This window comes from Mustela nivalis (genome assembly GCF_964662115.1).
Source record: "Mustela nivalis genome assembly, chromosome: X".
In the NCBI taxonomy this organism is placed as follows: domain Eukaryota; kingdom Metazoa; phylum Chordata; class Mammalia; order Carnivora; family Mustelidae; genus Mustela; species Mustela nivalis.
In genome coordinates, this window is record NC_139040.1 from 116,474,811 (window position 1) to 116,494,392 (window position 19,582).

Below are 19,582 nucleotides of genomic sequence, written 5' to 3' on the forward strand. Positions count from 1 at the left end.
ATCTAGAGTTGGCCTCTATCCCATGCCCCATGTCAGCTAATCAGCCTTGCTTTTGGATTTTGTGGATTTGAAAAGAACCACTATAATACCCTGATAGAGGAGGTATGCCTTCTTCCAACACTCTGCCCCACACCTAGCATCTTTTGGTATGCTGTTACAACACTTCCAGAGTGATGTATTGGTTTTCTTGTTTATACATTCTTCATGATGCCAGGATACAGCTTCTTAAAGGCTGGGGTGGAGGGTACCTGATCCATCGTAAGCACACAAGGCACGTCTATAGCATATTACTGGTGCTGTGACCATAGCAAGTCTGGTGAGCCCTAGAAATGTGTTCTTGTGACTTCCCGAGTCCTTATGTTCTCAGGAAGATTACTACTCAAAATCAAGACTAGCTCTTCTTACAAAGTCTGAAAGTAACCCTGTTGACCATGATCAGTAAAGGGCTCAGAAATTTGACTTGAATTCACTGATTATAACTTCATTATTCCTATGGGAAACTGAAAAATTAGGGAAAATATCAACTCTGGCTCATAGTCTTCAAAGGGGAGAAAAAATATAAAACTAGAAGAAAATAATTGAATTATCAAGAGTTATTTCGGTTTATCTTTCAAAGACCATCTAGGTCCAGATAAGACATATTTACCAAACATTCATACAATGAGATGTCATTTCTGCTAGAGGAGAACATAAGTTGCTCATTACTCTTAAATGTTAAATATTACACATCATCGTTGTTCCTGCTGACTCAAGGGCTAATTTTGAGAGCGTTGGCAGGAGGGCAAATTGAGGTACCTGTCGTTTGATGAAAAATGCATTTAGTACCTAACACCAGACCCCTGAAGCGCATGATGCAGAAACTAATGGAACTGAAGGGAGGGATAGAGAGTTCAACAATAATAACAGCAGATTTCGGGGCGCCTGGGTGGCTCAGTGGGTTATAGCCTCTGCCTTCGGCTCGGGTCATGATCTCAGGATCCTGGGATCAAGCCCCATGTAGGGCTCTCTGCTCAGCAGGGAGCCTGCTTCCTCCTCTCTCTCTGCCTGCCTCTCTGCCTACTTGTGATCTCTGTCAAATAAATAAATCAAAGCTGTAAAAAAATAATAACAGCAGATTTCAATACCCCACTTTCTACAACGGATAGAAGTAGACAGAAGATCAAAAAGGAAACTGTCTTAGTCTTCTGGGGATGCTATAATGGGATATCATACACTGGGGGGTTATAAATAACAGAAATTTATCTTTCATACCTCTGGAGATTGGGAAGTCTAAGATCGGGATGCAAGCAGATCTGGGGTCTGACGAGGCCCTGCTTCCTGGCCATTTTCTCACTGGATCCTCACACAGTGGAAGGGATAAAGGAGCTCTTTGGGGTCTCTTTTATAAGGGCACTAATCCCATTCCAAAGGGCTCTCCTCTCATGACCTAGTTACCTCCCAAAGCCATCACATTGGGATTACTGGTTCACCATATGAATTTGGGTGGACATAAACATTCAGTCTACAGCAGAAATAGAAGACTTGAATACTACTATAAACCAAATATATCTAAGAGACATCTATAGAATGTCCCACCCCAAAACAGAAGACGCATTCTTCTAAAGTGCACATGGCACGTTGTCTAGGACAGGCCACAGGTTAGGTCATAAAGTAAGTCTCAGTAAGTTTAGAAGGAATGAAATCAAGCAAAGTATGTTCACAGACCACAGTTGAATGGAATTAAAAATTAGTAACAGAAGGAAGTTTGGGAAATCCACAGGTTGTGGACCTTAAATAACACACTGATGAATGACCAATGAGTCAAAGAAGAAATCACAAGGGAAATTAGAAAATACTTTGAGACAACAAAACCAAAAATACAGTATCCTTGTGGGATGCAGCAAAAGCAGTGCTCACAAGGAAATTTACAGTTCTAAACACATACGTTAAAGAAGAAAGATCTTAAATCAATAACCAACCAATCAAATCCATATTAGTGCTCCATTTGGGGAAACATGTTCTTGATTATCCTAAACCTAACTGATTTCTATGTATGTGGCAGATGATTAAATTGATGTGTACATGGAAATATCCTTCCTTTCAAATGTAAGATGTAATACACTTTAAAAATCAATTTGTATAAATACCATAACAGAAGGTGGGAACATCAAAATAATCACCCATAAGATCACCATTTTACTCAATTTGATAGCTGCCCCTCCAGTTGTTTTCTTCTGAGTTTACATGTTGGATACAGTACAACAAAGCTGTTAATGATATGGGATTTGGGGTTATCGGGTCATGGAAAGTTTGGTCCCATTACCTTTTACCTTTGCAGTTTTGAGCTCAGGGTCTCTATTCCCTCATTTCATAAAAAGTAGGAAATGGTGTCTTCCTCATCGGGTAGTCGTGAAGGATCAGGGAGATGTATAGATTTAAGAAAGCATATGTGGGTATGGCACCTGGGACAGGGTAATTAGGCAAAAATGGGAACCGGTTCTGCTTCTACTTTTCCTTACATAGCATTATTCACAGCACGTGTACGATTTCGTATCTTGCTTTTTCCACTCTACGTTTTCCCCTAAGAATACTTTTTATGCTTCTTTGTGGTCTCCAGAATTAAGATGATTTATTTCTCATAGTGTTTGGCTTATCATGATTTCATAACCTCTTCTCTTTTCTAGAAGACAAAGGACTGATTTATTGTTGTATACAGAACTAAATATTAAAAAAAGAAAGAAAGAAAGAAAAGAAACCCCTCCAAATATCTTCTCTGAGATTTGCTGGAAATTTTTCCTTCAATTTTAAAATGCTTCCTGCTTTGACTCAACTACAGAAGCTCTATTCACTTTCTTGGAAGGAAATGGCTTTATCCTGAAAATTTTCACTCTCTAGTGGAGCCATATTTCTTTTGATTTGTGATGTTCTTCTTTTTTTTTTTTTTTTTCTTTTACTCTCCACTTGGTTAGGATAAAGATGAGTTCTGCTGTGGTTCTGAACTGCATCAAGGTTTTATTCATTTGTTTTCCTGACCAGCAAAGCTATTATTCTAAGCCCTGGTTACAAACTGTTTGGGAACAAAGTGCTCTTCAGGGTGAACACAAGAAGACTTTGAGCTGATTGTGGCGGTTGCTTTAAGAGCCTCTCCACAGCAAACACACAAACGCTATCCGGATGGGTCCCCATAAAACAGAGATCTGGAGGGCCTTGTGCTTGAGCCAGTGGGAGGGAGCTGGAATTGGGGAGCAGATCTGAGAGCAGAGAAACACACCTCCAGGGAGCGTGGTAGAAGGCCCAGGTGACTCAGGACCCAACTCTGTAGAGCCTTGGACACTAGCACATAGATTTCCATGGGCTAAGGGTTGGCGACAGCCGGCAGAACTTGCCCTGCTTGCAACACATGGAACACATGACCCCGTCTCCCTAGTTTGGGGATTGGTTGGGGGGGGGGCAAAATCTGCAGACTTGAGCTTGAGTTGTCACACCTGTAAGGAGGTATGGGTATGGGCTGCTACTGTCACCAAATGCGAAGACACCAGGGATGGTAGGAAATGTCCCACAATGCCCAGGACGGGCCCCTCCCCCTAGCCCAAAATAAACAATGATCTAGTCCCAAATTGTTAGTAGTGCTGAGAGTAAGTAACCCTGATTTACCTAGTGTAAAGGTTGACGTCAGGACTGACTTTTTGCAAACTTACCTTTCCAAACAATCAGTGTGTTGTATTTTATAGAAATGAAAGCATTAATAAAAAGAATAATAATTAATGGCCCAGTATTTATTATCTCTTTACGGTCATCAGAGACTGAGGAATAAAAATAAACCCCTCTTAAATAGAATTCTTTTGTCAACTGGTAAACAAAATATATTTATGGCGTATGGTAATATGGAACATTCCCGAGTTGTAGTATTAGGCCTTAAACACAACTATTTTTTGCAGGTTATTTTTCCATCTTAAATATATCAGGAAGCAGTAGGTTATCTTACCAGCTCATAAAGTCTTTTAAAATATGAATGTTAAGCATTTGTGATAATCAGCACCAATGTCAATGTCATCATTTTTATTGCCCTCATTACCATTACTAGATGTAGTATGTGCTCAGGGGATGCCCGATGCATGGCTTGTGCCTCATATACATTATCTCATTCACTCCTCACGCTGACTACGTGGGGTATATACGATGCTGCCTGGGAACTTATGGGGGAAAGAAGGCTAGGAGTGTTTACAAACTTAACCAGGGTCACCGCACTTGTAAGCCATGGAGGTGAGATGCAAACTGTCATCTGTCATACTCCGTAGCCACTCCTTTTAATTACTGTCACCCAACTGTATTCTTTTTTTTAAAAAGGATTTTATTTATTTATTTGACAGAGAGAGTGATCACAAGTAGGCAGGGAGGCAGGTGGGGGGTGGGGGAAGCAGGCTCCCCGCTGAGCAGCGAGCCCACGCGCACAGCTTGATCCCAGGACCCTGAGATCATGATCTGAGCTGGGGGCACAGGCTTTAACCCACTGAGCCACCCAGGTGCCCCACCAACTTCATTCTTTTAACATGTTCTCTTAGTTGTATCTTCCAGGCTTTGCAAATATTTCACTGTGTTAGGTCGGAGTAAAACAAGCAAAGGCTAAAGAGACTGCAGAAACTGTCACCTTCACAAAGAGGTGACACTGTAACTCTGACACGTTGCTTTATTCGTTCGTTCCTTTGTTCATTCATTCATTCATGCATGCATTCATTCATTCCACAAGCATTCATTAAGCACAAAGCATGTGCCAAGTGCAGAGGATATCAGTGTTGTCAACTCAAATACGAATCCGACTGTCTACCAGGCTTCAGGTGAAGGCGCAGAACGCGGCCGAGGAGCACAATAACAATGCGCTCTTCTTAAAGGTCTTGAAAAAGTGGAAGGGTTAATACCCATAAATATCAGAGAGAGCATGAAAGAGAGAAATGGAGAGAAAGGCGAAGGGAAGGAGTGGACAAGGAAAGGAGAAGGGGTTGGAACGGCAGGGACCGTGGCCATGCTGGGGCTGACACGGCGCCGGCTCGGTGCTGACAACATGGCCCCAGAGGAACACCAGGCCTCCGCAGAGGCCGCCTTCGCTCCTCTCTGGGGATGAGCGAGGGCTTGGCAGGCATCTTTGTGTCATCGGTAGGCAGCCGGCTCCTACCCCTGAAGGCTTTTCTCTCGTTCCCTCTCCCGCTGTGTGCAGCCCACACAGAAAAACTGGGGAAGTGAATTCCAGGCTGTCTAATCAGGCTTGGCTGCATCGTGACAACACTGCTCGTTTTAACTCCCTGCACACGTTGTGGCATTTGAGAAGGAGAAGCAATCACATCACGAGGAGCAAATCAAGACTTGCACATTTCCCTCGTACTCCCTCGCCACCGCTCCCTGCCTGGGAACTGATCATTCCACACCCTCTGGTTTAGGGCTTTATGCAGATGGCGAGGTGGTGGCTGCTTTCATCCCAGGCAGGGTCCCTCAATTGGCTTCTCGGGGAGGGAAATTTCTATTAAGCAGTCGACAGATTGGAGTCACTTTTGTCCAGGCCGGTGGCAGAAAGGCTGCTCGGAACAGTTCATCTTGACTGCTGGAAAGACAGCAGAAAGCAAGCGGGTCGCACTGCCCCAGCGTCATGGGCTGCCTTCTGTAGAAAGGATGGTGGCCCTTCCTCCCTACCTCCCCAGAAGACCTGCCCTGACATGTAGCAGGCACAGGCTAATCCTCAGCAAGGGATACACACGGCGCACTGCCTAGCTCTCATCTCGCCCCCGATTCTGGACGCAGATGATAGGGATCATGGCTGCCCTTTAGTTCCAGAGGCAGTGATTAATTTTTGAGAACTTACCGAACAGGTTTATTAAATTCTGGGTATTCAAATATCCATTTATTTAGACTCAATTACATTTCATCTTTTAATAATTTTGTACGTGGGTTACTTGGAATTTACTTTGGCTGAATTAACATTTTTCTTCATAATGTAAGTTAACAGCATGAACTGGATTTCAGTGGGAAGGTGGAAAGTACTGGAATGATTCATGAATTTAGTAAGTGAACATCCAGGCACTTACTATAGGCCAGGTAGCGCTGTCGGAGGAAGGTCCTACAAGGCAGGGGCCCTCCAGGAGCTTATGGGGCAGGTGGGTGACGATGACAGAGGGAACCTAAGCATGAATGAAGAAAAGACACAGGCTTTGGATGTTGGTGATGAAGATTCTAGAGAGGAGGTGGAAAACAGACATTCTACTGAAAGGAGGTTGAAGAGCAAACATGTTAGAGGTGACTCGAGTGTAGGTCGAGGTCCCAGCTTTGCTTGGTCTGTGATTTGGGTAATTGCTCTGTGTCTTTGTCTGAAAAAGAAGGAAAAGTAGCTACCTCACAGGTGTGATTTTGCTCCCTACCCTATGGACATTTTGCAACGTTTGGAGAAATGTTTGTTTGTCACACCTCAGGGGAGATACTATTGGCGTCTATTGGGTTGAGGTCAGGGATGCCACTGACCGTCCCACACTGCTGTCCAGGGTGGCTCCCCACAAGAAACATTAGTCGCGCTGAGGCTGAGAAACACTGAATTGCATCTTTTGCCAGGGAATAAGAAAGAGCTCACTGACAGTGAAATCCCACTCATTGGCTGTGACTCAAAGGTGCTCACCATAGCCCCCGTGGAAGTCTCCAAGAGGCTCTCTTTCTTAGCTGCCGCCTACCCTGCATCATCTGAGCTTGAAATGTTCAAACGTTCTAAGCTGCACGGACACTCCTTCTCCTGGAGGAGGCACTGCAGCCCCATTTTTCAAAACCTGCAGCAGCTCCAGCTTCCCAAGCCCTTTTCTGGGCAGTAAAATTACAAACATTTCACTCGAGCACTTTCATTTTGTTTTGGAGACTTGAAGGGATTTCCATCCCCACCCCCCAACCATTTTTAAGCAGCAAATACATCTGGTTCGTAATTTCAGACTTTTCCCCTTAGAAAATCAGTGTAAGAAACATTCGGAAGGTCAAGCTGCCATTCTACTATCAAGGAACAGGGAAACAATGCATTTGAGACACCATTTTATGGAGCATTTCGAACGGGCTTGATGGCCAAAAAAGAGGCATCTCATCTTTTTAGGAATCTTTGGTGCACAGACTATGTACGGTTGGAGTCTGGTTTAGAAACAAAAAACAAGATCCGTTTGAATCTAAACATCCAGAAAGTGCCCTGGGTGTCTTCTCTATGACATCCTGTCCTGGCTTTTGCCCCATTCACATCCAACTTGCACCTATTCTTACTCTCCAGGAGTGTTCTCTCCCTCTTCCTGACATTATTTAACTTGATCATTAAGTAATGTTGACTTTGCAATAAGAGTGAAATAAGCAGGCAGACATTAACAAACACAGGAGCCAAACTCAGCCACTGTGAATAGGCCACTTACGGGGGAGGGAGGTGCATCAGGAGGCTTGTTTGGAGTTTAATAGCAAAAATGAAATCACATATTTTAACGAGAGGCTAATAGTAGCAATAATATTAACAAGCCTTTGCATTTGATTTTAAGAATTCCAAAGTGCTTCTGTGTTCTCTTGTGAGGCTCACAACAGTTGGTGAGACAGGCAGGGCACTGAATTTGCAGGTCCTTCTCATGTGACTTCCAACTTCTCATAGGGTAGAAGACTATGGGATGTGTCATCATCTCCTTCCAGAGAAAGTTTAAGACCAGTTATTAACCAAGCCTAGCTAAGTGCATTTATAAAAATGGGTGTGATCTCTTTTAATCAGGAAAGTAGGATTACCACACAGTCCCCAGCAGGTGCCAAAGAAGGGTTAGTTACAACCCACACCACGGGCCAGAACTGAACAGGCAATGGCTCTGGTTATAGGCAGGAGAATTTTTCTCATGGACATGAAAAGAGAGCTAGGATTAATCTATCTACTTCTATCTATAAATATAACTCAAAGGAAATGTACTATCTGAACTTTCATCTCTATGTATGGTTTTCTTGCTGTCTCATTTTAAACGATCATATTGTATCCTTCATTTTATTTCTTTAATTTTTTAAAAGTAGGCTGCATGCCCAATGTGGGACTTGAACTCATGACCCTAAGATCAAGAGCAGCATGCTCGACTGACTGAGCCAGCCAGGTGCCCCATATTGTATACATATAAACATCACACCCGCCCCATATTGTATACATATAAACATCACATCACATCACATCACACACATGCACACACACATTTGAAAATCAGGTTGAAATGTCTTCATTTCAGAAAGACCAGGTGACAAACAATTGGCCCCGGGGAAGACTCCAGTTTAAGAAACCCTGAAATCATCCCCCTAAAGGTAAACTCTCCCAGAAAGCTCTCCATTGTCACCATCAGCCAAGAAATGGCATCCTGGATTCCCAGCAGAATCACATATGAAGTTTACTGCTGGTTATCTGTCAGGGGAGAGAGAGCCTGGGAATCATTCTGAGCCAAATCCAATTCAATTATGGACCAATTATAGATCTGCTTCCACTGCCAGGAATGGGCCACACCACCAACCCAGCTGGTTTCAGAGCCCCTGGCTGACAGGGACTCCCTGTACGTGGGTAGAGGAGCTCATGGTTCAGAGAACACAAATTCGCCGAGAGAGTTTGGAGAGCAGCACGGACGGCAAATGGCAGTGTGCCCCCTGAATCTCCTCACCATCTCACTACCAATCTTTCACACTTGACTCCAGACCCCATTTTCCCTCGTGGGTGGCACCCTTTCTCATGATGTGATCAGATTACAAAATGTCAAGAGACGGCAGGCAGGGCTTTGCTCCCGCACTCGTGGTCAGCCCATCACGATCTTGCAGCGCTGGCCACGGTGCTAATGAGGAACACAGGGCCTGGATTCCCACGTCACTACTGACAGCTTCACCAAACATGTAGGAGTTAAAATGCCAAGAAACTTGAGTTAAAAACTTGAGATAGGTGAAAATAAAGCTATCTCCATTAAAAATTAAAATGACTTTGTAAAGTTCGGCTGGCACTCCCAGCTGACTGACATCTTTTCAGGTCCATATTCTAGCGTCCAGTGGTGTTGTTATCCTTCCAGGCTGGCTTTGTGCATCTGATGCGTCAATTTAAGAAGCAAGCTCATCCCTTTCTTTAAACTGAGATCTTGAGGAGAGTGGGGACCAGCCAGCACCAAGGACAGCATCCTGTGGTCTGTGGCAACGGAAACCCTTTAGATGGGCCTCCAGCAGATTCTCGCTTTCTCTGGTGTCGGCTTCACACAGAGGGCTTCCTGAAACTCAAACTGCTGGGCCCCACACCCAGAGTTTGTGATTCAGTAGGTCTCGGGTAGGTATGAGAATCTGCATTTCTGACAAGTTCCTGTGGGCTGCTGCTGCTGGTTTGGGGACCACAATTTGAGAACCACTGACCTAGAGCCACTAACCAAGACTGTTTAGGCCTAGTCATTCGAAATCTCTACCTAACCCATCATCGGGTCCACAGTTTTATAGCTAGTATCCAAAGGTATAGTGAGAAACTTCGTCAAACTTCTTTGCTGAAATTTCGATACACAAAGCATCTATGTAGCAGCAATCATTAATGTTTATGACAGTGCTTCTGAAGGTCAGGCACTGTGCCAGCTATTTTACCTTGTGATTCTTAAATGAGTGAGTATACGTAAGAGCTCCATTTTGCAGGTGACAAACCTGAGGCACAGACAGGTTATGTGACTTCCCCCAAGGTAGTCCAACTAGACAAAGGGGTGAGCAAGATTCTATCTGGCTCTTAACCTTTTACCCCAGGTTAACTCCCCATGTGGCAGATAGGATAAGTGCCATGGACGTGAAATGTGTTGTGTAAATTCAGAAGGAAAAATTTTTTTTTAATATACCAATGTAATAAATGCTGTTTATGACTTCTTTAAATTTATGTAGTCTTCCAACATATCAATACCCTAATATAATGGATGGAGAATTCTTCCAGTGGCATCAACTCACCTACCAGTCACTTAACCTGATTCAGCGTTAATTTCTGTAACCATTAGACACTGTTACAATCCAACTGTTGGCAAACTAGGGCCCACAGGCGAAATCCTGCCTACCATGTGGTTTCCTTTTAAAACTTTTTACAGTGAGATAATCCTACATTCACATGAGGTTGTAAGAAATATTACAAAGACATCCCTGGATGCAGTGATTGGGAAGAAAGAGGAAAAATCATTTTTCCAATCTCTATAGAAATATTTCTAAGGAAGGCCTTGTCATGTTTCAAATATATGCAGAGACCAAAAAGCCGGGTTTGATAATCTTCACTTAGGTATACTGTCAGGGCTATCCAGGAAGTAGAAAGAAAACCCAAAAGAGATTCCAAATTTGAACACTTTTCAAGTCCAACACAAGACATGACCAGGATCACAGCTACTTGGCTGACTGAAAAGAAATTTTATGTCAAATATGACATAAGAACAGAAGCCAGTTTCTTTCTGAACAACTGAGTGCCCAGGTCTTGGGCTTTGGGTGGGAATCAGTTGTTTTTATTCTAGTTATCATAGTCTTTGAATCAGGCAGCAGTGAATTGCTGGATGCAGTTAGACCTGAGGTCCTCAGTGTGGGCTGCACCCAACATCACCTAGATTAAACTAACTAACCCAATGAACTAATCACCTAAACCAACCTGATGAACTCTTTGAGGGAGGAGTATATTTCACAAGCACATAAGGTGAGTCTAATGTGCAGCTTGGGTCAGAAGGACTGAGTTAGAGAATGTTTCTCAGTTCTTCCCAGGACAAGCCAAAATGAAATGTTTCTTGCTTAGGAAAGTATTTCTTTGGTTGGTTGCTAGGATGAAAGTCCCTAGGTGTGGGATATAGCCAAGCATTGTTGGAAAGGCCTGGAGCACAGATGTACACTTATTCATAGGGCGATCCAATGGTGAGCCACAGCTTCTGTTTGGGGTAGGACATGTGGAAGAGATAGTGTTATCCAGGATGCCATTGAGCCCAGGGCAATACCCATATTGAAGACAATCTCATCCCCTCTAGTGAGTGTGCTGTGTGCCTTGTCAGTATTGTAATGTGTATTTAGCCAGCCATATTCTCATAGGTCAGGGGACCATCAGTGTCACTTAGTCCAATCCAGCCCAGTAGGTCCTCTCTATACTCCCTGCTTTCTGGATATGTCCCCTACACTGGAGAGTCACTTGGGTTTCACTGTGAATTCAGCAACTTTTAAGGCCTGTCCCAATCCATCTCACTCTAAAAACTGCTAGGTTGCTGTTCTCTCCAAATAATCCCAGTTGCACCCTTTGGAGTGACTCATTAAGAGGAGAGTCCAAGGAAGTCCCATTCAATTGGAGTTTCTTTTAACTTGCTCAGTCTTTGGGTGTAAACATAATACAAGGGGGTTATGTTTTTTGGTATGATGTGCAAAGCACTAATCTTTGAGTGCTAAAGAGTTGTCTTATAAGCTTTGGTTCAAGATCAGTCAGCTGGCCTGTGCCCACAAAATTGAATCCATGAGTTCTCAAGATACCAGGTCTCTAATGTCTGGCTGCTGAACATTTCAGAAATGCTCAAAGCAGTATGTTCCTGTGGCTAAGGATCTGGTTTTTGACATAAGTGCCGTTTTGTGTGCTTCCCACCAGTAACACCTATTCATTGATACATAAAATACAAGAGCTGGACTTGGCTTACAGCAACTGTATTACATATGTATATGTGTGTGTGTGTGTGTGTGTGTGCGCGTGTGTGCGTGTGTGTGTTTAAATTCCAACTAGTCAACATACAGTGCCATATTAGTTTCAGGTATAGAATTCAGTGACTCAGCACTTCCATACATCACCTGGTGCTCATCACGATAAGGGCCCTCCTTCATCCGCATCACCTGTCTCACCCATCTCCCCCACCGACCTTTCCTCTGGTAGCCAGCAGTTTGCTCTCTAGAGTTAAGAGTCTGCTTCTTGGTTTTCCTCTCTCTTTCCCGTTCTTTGTTTTATTTTTTTTAATTCCACATATGAGTGAAATCATATGGTATTTGTCTTTTCTCTGCCTGACTTATTTCACTTAGCATAATACACTCTAGCTCCAACCATATCATTGCAAATGGCAAGATTTCATTCTTTTTGATGGATGAGTAATATTCCATTATAGATATATACCACTTCTTTCTCCGTTCATCAGTTGATGGACATTTGGGCTCTTTCCACAATCTGGCTATTGGGCAACTGTATTATCTATTGCTGCATAACAAATTACTCCAAACCCAGCAGCTTAAAACAATAATAAATATTATATCAGAGTTTCTGGGGGTCAGAGATTTAGAAGTGGATGAGCTGGGTGGTTTTGGTCTGAAGTCCCTCATGAGGTTGCAGTCAAAATGTCAGCTGGGACCACAATCCTCTAAAGTCTTAACAAAGACTGAAAGATCCACTAACAAGATGGTGTACTCATGCCACTGGTTAATGGGTGATGACTGTTATCAGAAGACCTTGGTGCTTTCCCATGTGGACCTTACCAGTGGGCTGCTTTTGTGCCCTCACAACACGGTGGCTGGCTTCCCCCAGAGCAAGTAATCCAAGAGACAGCAAGGTGGAACCGCAGTGGTTTTTATGACCTATCCTTAGAAGTCACACTCTGTCATTTCTGTTATGGCACTGATTACCCATGTCAGTCCTGTTCAGTATTGGATGGGACTACGTACGGGTATGACTACCAGGAGGCAAGATTTACTGGGGGCCATCTGGGAGGATGCCTGCAATAGCATCCTTCTTTTTATAACTTTTTTATTATGTTATGTTAGTCACCATACAGTACATCATTAGTTTTTGATGTAGTGTTCCATGATTCATTGTTTGCGGATAACACCCAGTGCTCCATGCAATGCATGCCCTCCTTAATACTCATCACTGGGCTCACCCGTCTTCTAACCCACTTTCCTCTAAAACCTTCAGTTTGATTCCTGGAGTCTACAGTCTCTCATGGTTCGTCTCCCCCTCTGACCTCCCCCGCTTAATTTTTCCCTTCCTTCTCCTAATGTCTGTTTTTTTTAAACCAATGAGAACACTGAGGTCCAGAGAAGTGAGGTTTGCCCAAAGTCACGTAGCCTTAACATTTCAATATTTGTTTTTCTTTCAACCCCACCGATCCTTACCACCCACAGTTTCTTGTATTTATTTAAAACACCAAATGTTGTTTATCTTTGGGAAGATTGGAAAGATTTTTTCCAAATGTGAAGCCAGTTTCCCTGATGTTTTAACAGAGGAAGCCTTCAGAAACCAGACAATGTATAAGCCAAGTGTATATTCCAAGCACTCAGGGAAGGTTTTTCTTCACTTCCTTGAGTCATTAGGGAGGAAGTGCTCCAGAAGGAGGGAGAAAAAAAGCAGAACCTCTAAGGGAAGGCAAATCCAGAAGACAACTAAAAATCCAGTGTTCGAAGAATAAATTTTACCTTTTGCATGCTGTTCTCACTCCTCGGCTTATTTCCATATTATGATGTTTCCCTGCTCTTTCTTTTGATTTCTGAGGGTGAAACAAGAAAGACAACAAGAAAGAAACCTTTTCTTTATTCTCTGTTCCTTTTCTATCAGTTAAAAAATGACAAGGCCTGTCATCTCTGATCACCGTAACTAGTCAGGAGACAGGACGACTCTCTCCCTGCCTGACCTATTTTGTCTAATGGGGCCCACTCCTTTGCCCTCTGCCACGCTACCTTCTCTCCTGAGTTCCATTTATAGCAGGGCTTCATTAATGGTTAAATCGTTAGGAGCAGATCTGTCTCCTTCCCAAGGCTTATTTCCCCTATTCAATAAATTAAGCCTTGGGATTGGAGAGACTGTCCATTTCTGCTCTATTTAAGCTCACATTCTTCCTAACCCACAAAATACTGCGAACTGACAGGTGAGAGCTTGGTATTAGTTCCCAGTGCCTGCCCAGCAGTCTGTGGTCACTTGCGATTTGTTTCGTATTTAGTTCTCCGAGTAATGCTTGTGTGACCTATGGGAATTTTCCTAAGCCCTTGATGAAAGTCTTGCATCTGGAGCTGAAATGCTTCAGCTTCACTGAGGAGCACTTGGGCCTTTGTTAATGGCGAAGTGCCTCCTTCCTCAATCCTAAGGCAAGAGCCCTTGGACAAGTGCTAGGAGGTTCTGACATGTTTGACCCCTCTCCTCACCTTGAAAGAAGGTTTGCAAAACTCCATTCACCCGCCATTCTTGCTGCTGTCACACAGGTGACCTCACCGAACAACTGGAGCATTAATGGCCCACAGCTGTCAAAGTGACCTGTGCACTTCAGTTCTCAAAGCCTTTTCTCACTTGTTTTTAGTTGCCAGAGCCCTGCAGTCAACAGACGTTTAAAAATAAAAGAAAAGAAAAGAAAAAAGAAAAATCAGAAAAGTGATATGTCACTGCCTGCTGAACATCCTTCAATGGCTCCCCACTACCCCCAGGGCCCGCGTGAACTGGCTCATACTCACCAGTTTTTCCCCATCTTGCATTTCGGTTCCGCTCAGAGCATTCCTTGCTCCAACCCTAGCGAACTTCTCCCAGTTCATGGAGGTGCCATGCTGACACGAGGCTGCTACACATGCTCAGAATATTCTTCTCAAGTCTTTCTCCCATACCCATTACTGGCTGCCTCCTACTCCTCATTGAGTCTCAGTTGAAATAGACTTTCTGAAAGGCCCTTCCATGGCCTCTTAACTGGAGAGCACCCACAGCGACTACCATTTATTTTATTATGACTGTCCTTCTAGACGTTCAGTTTCTTGAATGGGAATAACGTGTCCCCTAGGGTAGCCACAGTGCCTAATACCTCTTCTCACGTATGATGTAATCAAATTAAAGCCAGGCATTTTAGTGTCCACCTTAAGACCATTTAAGCACATTTAAGCCCCAAGCCACATCTGAAAGAAGCATAAATTGGTTGCCAAAAATGGCCTCAAAAATGAATGCAGATTTCATCTAAGCAGGATTTACATTGTAAAACACATGGTAGAACTAGCCCAAAAAGTCTCTTGACTTGATTCGTGATCAGCCCAAGATCCCTTTACCCTTCAGACCTCTTACCCCACTATCTCTTCATTATTTCCCTGAAACCCAATTATCCACTGACTGCCCCAGCTGTTCTTTTTTCTGAAATTTCAACTCAGGACACTTGTTTCAATTCTCCACTCCAGCCACTCAGACTTCCACCAACCATCGGCACCACAACGAGCTTCAAGCCAGGATGACAAAGACTGAATCTTGCTTGGAAGGCAAAGGGGAGGAAGGGAGGTGTTGACTTAGAAGCTTTTTTGTGGGACTTGTGAGCTTTTTTTTCCCTTCTTTTGCTACATGGGAGGCACTCTGCTAAATGCTTTAATAAGTTATGCTCCCGACAACCCTATACGCTTGATACTATTAGTTTCCTGCACTTCAAAAGAACACCTGCCCAAGGAGACGCAGCTAGGAAGCAGGAGAGCCGGGATTTGAAGGCAGAGTCTACGCTAAAATGTCTCCACAGTAGGTACTCGGTAAGCATTAGCTGAGCATTTAAACAGGGTCCCACCTGGGAACCATTCTGGTGGCTGGCAAGGCAAAAGGGTGTGGACCCCTCCTCTGATGAACTGATTGCAAGTACATGTCAAAGCTTTATTTCAAAGTTGTTTAAAGAAGAGGAGGAGGAGATACAGGCTTCCAGTCATGAGCTGCATAAGTCACGGGGATGAAGGTACAGCCCAGGGAACAGAATCAGTGGTACTGTAGGCATTGCACGATGACAGACGCTAGCTACACCTGTGAGCACAGCATAGCACAGAGACTTGTTGAAACACTATTCTGCCCACCTGAAACTAATGTAACACTGGGCGTCCACCAAACTTCAATAAAACAAACAAAAACAAAGTTGCTTAAAGAGGCTTCAAAAGGCTAGTAATAGGAAATAATGTGGTTAGGTAACCCTGTTAGACCAGGTAGGAGTGGTCATTAAACCCTGTTACAAGGCTAATTTAGTGAGGTAGGTAAGTTAATTTCCCAGGAAGGGCTCTTAATCTAATTAAAGTTGATCAGAAAATCATTCTTATGTTTTATCAGAAATGCACCAGAAGGGACGACTCGTCACACCAGAGCACCCAGCTGTCCCAGCTCAGGTTTGGGATCATTTTCTTTCACAGAAGCGTTTCTCAACCTCAGCAATATTCACATTTGGGCAGGATGACTCTTCCGGGTGGGGGTTTTCCAGGCCCTGGAGGATAATTAGAGCGTCCCTGGACTCTACCCACCAGATGCCAGGGACACCTCCTCCTTCTGGACATCGGAACCAAGAATGTCTCTACATATTGCCACATGGCCATGGGCGGGGGCAAAACACCACCCCACACATTGAGAAGGACTCTTCTAGAGCCTGGGTTCTCAAAGTGTAGTCCACAGACCGAAAGTAACGGCATCTCTCGGAAGGCTGCTAGAAATACACAACCGAGGCCCCACCCCAGACCTCCTGAGTCAGAATCTGCAGTTTAACTGGATCCCTGGGTGCTTCCTATGGACATTAAGACTGAGAAGCCCTTCTAGGCCAGTGGTTCTCAACCCTGCCTAAGCACGAGAGGCTGATGTTCATAATATATATATGTATTTTAAAGGTTTTATTTATTTGACAGAGAGAGAGATCACAAGTAGACAGAGAGGCAGGCAGAGAGAGAGAGGGAAGCAGGCTCTCTGCGGAGCAGAGAGCCTGATGGCGGGGCTCGATCCCAGGACCCTGAGATCATGACCTGAGCCGGAGGCAGAGGCTTTAACCCACTGAGCCACCCAGGCGCCCCTGGGGCCTTGGGATTTTTAAAAAAACCTCTCCATGAGATTCTAACTTGCAGCCAAGTTTATGCTTCTTGTTCTGGGTAGTTTAAAAACAACCTGCCCTACAGCTTTGGGAGTGATTTCCAAAAGCCTATAAATGTGACCTTACATCTCCAAAGGGATGCTTCTTTCCTTCCCATGAATATCCTTCTTTTTTGACCTCTTACCCCTTTTAAGATGATAGAATTCAAGTCCTTTAATGATGGTTTCAAAAGGTAGGGTCTGGCTGTAACCAACTTAAAATCATGGCTGGAATAATTTGGGGGAAAGAAAATGAAGGCACTGGTTTAACCTTCCCTAGGTAACTTCTTAAAGAAGTAAAAGCCATATAGTCAGTGGTACTGTCATAGCGCTGTCTGGTGGCAGACAGGAGCTACACTTGTGAGCATAGCATAATGGATAGACTTGTCCAATCGCATACGTTGTACACTTGAAGCTAATGTGACATCGTGTGGCAACTACACTCAAATAAAAAAAACTTTTAAAACTTTAATTAAAAAAAGAAGAGCCAGCAGAATCATCTTTCAAAATCTTACTAATTTAAAAAAAAATGTCTGTACTTGAAAAAAATCCAAACGTTAAATAGCAAGCTCTATCAAGAAAATTGTTTTGCATGAAATGTGCAATTATATAAAGAGCCCATGAAAATTGGGAAGCAAAACACTAACACCTTAATAGATAAACAGATAAAGGAAATGAACTCACAATTCACAAAAGTGGATGTATAATTAGAGAAGCATGAGGAAATGTGCAGCCTTGCTAGTAATCAAAGGGATGTTCCATGAAAAAAGAGTTACCAATTTTCCTCTTATAATATTCACCAAGAGGAGTGGGAAAATGATCATGAAACAGACGCCTGCTTATTCCTTCCATAGATACTGAGAGTCTTCTGTATAGGAGGCACCCCACTAGCCTACACAATGAAGGTGTGGGGCTTAGTAAATAAAGTTCCAGCCATGACAAATTTCTATCTCCCCCAGCCCAGTTAGGCCTTGATGGAAGCCATCCTAAAGAAAATGTTCATGTGGAAAAAGCTTTGTTCATTTATGATAGCAAAACTGATTAAAAACCCAAATACCCATTAATAGGATTATGATTAAGTAAACTCTAGGGTGTCCACTTGATGAAATACTACAGACACTATTTGTGAATTAATGAATGATTAATGAAAAAAGAATACAAACATTAGAAAACCAGAAGAATGATTCAGTAACAAAGTCAATTTTGAAAACACTACATGGTGTCATCCCCACCACCCGAAACACACAATATACATCTGTCATATTTAAAGTTCTGAAGATAAAAGATCTGTATGTACTCTGTAAACTCTAGAACACTTATGGAAGAAATTGAACCTGACACAAAGAAATGGGAAAGTGTTCCATGCTCATGGGTTGGAAGAACAAACATTTTTAAACATCTATACTACTCAAAGCAATCTAGTTAGTATCCAAAATCTAAAAAGAACTTATTAAACTCAACACCCCCAAACCAAATAATCCAGTTAAGAAATGGGCAGAAGACATGATGAGACACTTTTCCAAAGACATCCAGATGGCTAACAGACACATGACAAGATGCCCAACATCACTCATCTTTAGGGAAATACAAATCCAAACCATGATGAGATACCACCTCACACCAGTCAGGATGGCTAAAATTAACAACACAACAAATAACAGGTGTTGGCCAGGATGCGGAGAGAGGGGAACCCTCTTACACTGTTGGTGGGAATGCAAGTAGGTACAGCCACTCTGGAGAACAGTATGGAGGTTCCTCAAAAAGTTAAAAATAGAGCTACTCTACAATCCAGCAATTTCACTACTCAGTATTTACCCAAAAGATATAAAAATACAGATTCAAAGGGATACATGCACCCTGATGTCGATAGCAGCATTATCAACAACAATAGACAATCTATGGAGAATGCCCAAATGTCTATTGACTGATGAATGCATAAAGAAGGTGTGGTGGATATATACAATGGGATACTATGCAGCCATCAAAAAGAATGAAATCTTGCCATTTGCAATGACGCAGATGGAGCTAGGGTGTATTATTCTAAGCGAAGTAAGTCAGTCAGTCAGAGAAAGGCATACAATTTGATCTCACTCATATGTGGAGTTTAAGAAAAAAAAATAGATGAACATATGGGAAAGGGGAACAACAGGAGAGTGAAACAAGCCATAAGGACTCTTAATCATAGAAAACAAACCAAGGGTTGCTGGAAGGAGAGGGGTAGGGTATGGGCTAGGCTAGCTGGGTGATGGGGATTAAAGAGGGCACTTGTGATGAGCACTGGGTGTTGTACGTAAGTGATAAATCACGGAGTTCTACTCCTGAAACTAATATTGCACTGTATGTTAACTAATTAGAGTTTAAATTAAAAAATGAAAGAAAATAAAGCTCTGAGCCACCGTCAAACTTAGAAAATGCTTTATCTTTGTTTTTAACCCAGTCTTTTTCCATTTATCTGACCATGGCAAGTTTTTTTTTTTTTCTCTTCCTTTCCTTTTCTTTCAAAAGTGAAACTTGTTTTATTGTCTCTTGGAACTTGTATTTCTCAAATAAACCAACAAACCAACCAACCTTTGAGGATATGCTGGCAGATCCAGTAGTGTTGAAAAGCTATGTACAAATAAAAGTCATACATGGTATACACACATACATAGAAAAACATCCATCAGGCTGTTCCCTTAAGATTTGTGCATTTACTCGACAAAAAAATATTAAAAAAGAAATACTGCTAAATTCTGAGAAGGCAAGAAATATTTTTTAAGCTGTATTTTGGTGTCCATTAGAACAAGT

At 42.9% G+C, this 19,582-nt stretch overlaps 1 long non-coding RNA gene across 1 annotated transcript in view; it reads right to left on the minus strand.

Moving 5' to 3' along the window:
• The window catches only part of LOC309856775, a 133,466-nt gene that overhangs the window by 54,853 nt on the left and 59,031 nt on the right, over positions 1 to 19,582 (minus strand). Inside the window, exons 2-3 of the long non-coding RNA XR_014307341.1 lie at positions 14,116 to 14,278; positions 13,393 to 13,463 (exon numbers count right to left, since the gene is read on the minus strand). This is a non-coding gene — a long non-coding RNA (uncharacterized lncRNA). The remainder of the gene's footprint in view (positions 1 to 13,392; positions 13,464 to 14,115; positions 14,279 to 19,582) is intronic.